This window comes from Rhagoletis pomonella, unplaced genomic scaffold (assembly GCF_013731165.1).
Source record: "Rhagoletis pomonella isolate Grant_MI unplaced genomic scaffold, Rhpom_1.0 Rhpom_scaffold_00001, whole genome shotgun sequence".
Taxonomy (NCBI): Eukaryota; Metazoa; Arthropoda; class Insecta; order Diptera; family Tephritidae; genus Rhagoletis; species Rhagoletis pomonella.
The window spans coordinates 91,997,465-92,001,614 of record NW_023458555.1 but is presented as its reverse complement, the minus strand read 5'-3'; positions in this window follow the sequence as shown (position 1 = coordinate 92,001,614).

The window sequence follows — 4,150 nt, the reverse complement described above, 5'->3', positions numbered from 1 at the left end:
AGTGTGAGCCAAAACACTTCGCTCTTTCAAAGCGAATTGAAATTCAGCTTATACATATGTTTTGAATCGCGGCGAAATGCATTAAAGCGACTTATGCATGCGTATAAACGTAGTATATACCTGTGTCGTTAAGGCGCACTCGCTGAAACCGTATTACAAAGTAAACAAGATTTGTTATTTTTATTCGATATTTCTTAAATAATTAACTTGCGCGGTGGACCGAAATGGAAGCGAACAATAATTCAAATTTGTTATAATAATTATTCAAATTTAAAACGGGCTGTATAAACCAGCCTTTTTCACTTCGCGTCAAGTGAGTGATGTGTTTATACCTGCTTTCTAACCGATGTGAAAAATAAAACAGCGATTTGAAAACAAATTCGAGTCAATACACTTTTGAATTTCTGAACGTATTGAAAGTTGGTTTATGCTTCCGTTTTGAATCACCTCGAACTGGGTCAAAGCGCTTTATGTGTTGGTATAAACAAGGTAATACATACATATGTTACTTTTCATATCAATTCAAGAGTATTACATGCGCCCCACGCTTTTCATTTTCAATGTCATTAATTGTTTATAATTGTTGCTGAAATTTCAAAATCAAAAGTTATCGAAACAAATTCTGTGGAACTGAGAAATATTATATCCTACTTTTTAGTCCATCTATAAAAGCGTTGTATATTAAAAAGTTTTTATTTTATTTTATTTATTTTCTACTTTTTAGTCTTGTCTGTACAAAATCTTGCAATAGATATTAAAATAACACTGTGGAACAAATTCAGGTTAGCAAAAGTTAGGTCGATTCTGAGAGTGAGGGGTGAAAATAGAGGCTAAATTAGAAGATCCGTATCGCGGCGTTTGTTTATGTTAGTTTGAATTTTTTTTTAATCGACCTTCGAACTTTGCAGTCAAATGCCGATTTTCAACATATTGTTTATATGGTTTTTTGGCTATAACTCGTCGACTAATTGATATTTTTTCAATATGTTAAAGCCAAATTATTGCTAAGGACCTGTGCAACCATCAAAATTAAAAAAAAAAATTATCTAGAAAATTTTTGTGGTGCTTATGAAGCAAAATGTTGGAAATTTTTTTTTTCATGCTTCTTGAACATATTTTCCACAAAACCAGGTCTTTTTTGCTTTCTGTTTGATCTTTAATATGCTTCTCAGTTTCTTCAATAAATTTCAATTGAAAAGAAAACAATCATAATACAAAACTTGCGTTTTCCAGCTTAATATTAATTTACTTCTCATTTGTTATGTACCAATTTTTTCATTGTTGGTTTTGAAGAAACATTGAAAAAGAAACTATAAAAATATGGAAAAAAAAATTAAATTTGAAATGTTAGTTATGAAAAGTTTTAAGTAAAAAAACTAAATAATTTAAATTAATGATTTGGCCAGTTGCCGTTTAGCAGGCGGCTGTGGATCAACATCACTGCTCTCTCTAATATCTTGGTCATCGTCATCATCATCAGAAAGGTCGATAATTTCGTCCAACAGATATTCTGGAATTTCATCTTTGTCTTCCCCTTCTTCCTCTTTTTCCTCGTCTTCCTCTTCTTCCTCTTGTATACCACCAACAAATTTCAGCGAGTATTGCATCTGGAGATTTATTTCCTCTGTACCTGAAACGAAAATAGTTTTCAATCGTTAACATGTTTAAATTGTGCACTCTGACAAAGATATTAGAAAAATCTAGGAATTCAAAATATGCACACTCTATAGTTACCATATTTCAAATGGAAGCGCAGTTTGGTGATAACGTTCGCCTTGCTCATCAGATTCAGTTGGCAACTGTTCAGCGAGTTGATAAAGATGCTGATGCAAGAGATGAATTTTGTACGACATATTAATCCCAATTTCATCGAAAGCTGCCAACTTGTTTGCAACAGATTGCCTGTAGTGGTCTTTGCGTTCTTTACCCAAAAATCCTTTAATTACTGCTTTCAATGCGAGCCCTGCATTTAATTCTCGGTTTGTGAGAACTTGGTCAAAATCTTGACGCCTCATTAGTTTCCGTATGCCGGGACCATTAACAACCCCTTCCTGAATTTTGGCGTTACTTAGTCTTGGGAAAATGTCTTTTAAGCGGTTGAATACTGCTGGTCTTTTTGCGATACATTTCAAAAAATTTTTAGCAATGCCAAGTTTAATGTGGAGCAACGGCAACAAAATTTTCATTTCAGGAACAAGACTTTCGTGTAGCCTATTGTCTTTTGGCCATTTCCGTCCAATACGACTATTCCAGTTATGCTGCTTGTACTGGTTTCTTCCTTTAATACCTTCTCCGTATCGTGAATCCCAATCGTACAAAAAACACGGATATTTTGGACAGCCAGATGCTGTTAAGCCTGTAATCAATGAAATTATTTTGAGGTCTCAGCAAATGCGCCACTGGTGTTCGTTATATTTGATTACTTCCAGAATGTGTTTCAAATTATCGAAATTTTCACTAGTGTCAGTGCTTTACGCAATTGGAACAGAAGGTATTCTATTGGTCTTGTGCAAAAGCACAACTTTTAAGCAGATTAGTGAACTATCGATGAATAAACGCCAATCATCTTTTTTATAGGTTAACCCATCGTCTCCATTAACTTTTCGATATCGTTGCAATAATATTTTTTTACTTAAAACTTTTCATAACTAACATTTCAAAATTATATTTTTTTCCATATTTTTATAATTTCTTTTTCAAAGTTTTTTCAAAACCAACACTGAAAAAAATGGTACATAAGAAATGAGAAGTAAATTAATATTAAGCTGGAAAACGCAAGTTTTGTATTATGATTGTTTTCTTTTCAAATGAAATTTATTGAAGAAACTGAGAAGCATATTATAGATCAAGCAGAAAGCAAAAAAGACTTAGTTTTGTGGAAAATATGCTCAAAAAGCATGAAAAAAATCCAACGTTTTGCTTCATAAGCACTACAAAAATTTTCCTAATCAATTTTTTTTTTTTTAATTTTAATTGTTCCATAGGTCTCCAGCAATAATTTGGCTTTAAAAGATTGAAAAAATATCAATTAGTCGATGAGTTATAGCCAAAAAAACCATATAAACAATATGTTGAAAATCGGCATTTGACTGCAAAGTTCGAAGGTCGTTTAAAAAAAAATTCGAACTAACATAAACAAACGCCGCTATACGGGTCTTCTAATTTAGCCTCTATTTTCACCCCTCACTCTCAGAATCTACCTAACTTTTGCTAACCTGAATTTGTTCCACAGTGTAATTCAACTTGCAGTGAAAGAGAACAGAAGACTATGCAAGCACAGTGTTGTTTGCTCACAAGTGTATAAACATACATATGTACATACATACATATAGCAGCAGTTAATTTCATTTAAAGAAATGGCGTGTCGTCCATTTCCGCTGTAGCTTGATATCTAGACTAGGTTGATATCTAAAATTTTCCATAAATAGCTTTGCTACATTTATAGTAGGTGCATTCTTTTGCAACCGAGCTACAAAAGAACACTCGCTTAAATGGCGAAATACACGCAAAGCAACAACACAAATTCGGCTATTTATCCGAACTCAGCCAGGTCGGTTAAAAGGCTAGTGGTAAGTGAAAAAACTTCTCTATTGTGAATTGTTAACGGGAAAGGGGAGAGGGAAATTTCTGATTCCTTTTATACGTGACTTATATTTTAAAAGAGTATATATATTACGCAAATACCTCGCATAATTACTCATTTAAATTGGTTTTTTATCTAAATCCCGTCAAACTAATCACATTTTCTTGCCAGCTGCCAACAGGGTTGCTTAAGTATCTAAAAGGAAGTTTTACCCGAGTTGAACGTTCTTTTGTCGCTCGCTTACAAAAAAAAGCAGCTAGTATCAATGGTGGTCTGGACATACAACATTGCAAGCTGATAAAAGCGTTGTAATGTAAATTAATATATCTCAGTCCCATAGAATTTGTTTCGACAACTTTTGATTTTGAAATTTTAGCAAGTCATTATAAACAATTTATGAGATCGAAAACGAAAAACGTGGAGCGCATGCAATACAAAGCATTAGATTTAATTGGCAATATTCAAACTACATACATAACATAGACCCATGGGCGTAGCCAGGTCGGGGCAGGGGGGTGCTCGTTGAAAAAAATACGGATTTTCTAAATACCTAAACTCCAGCGGGTC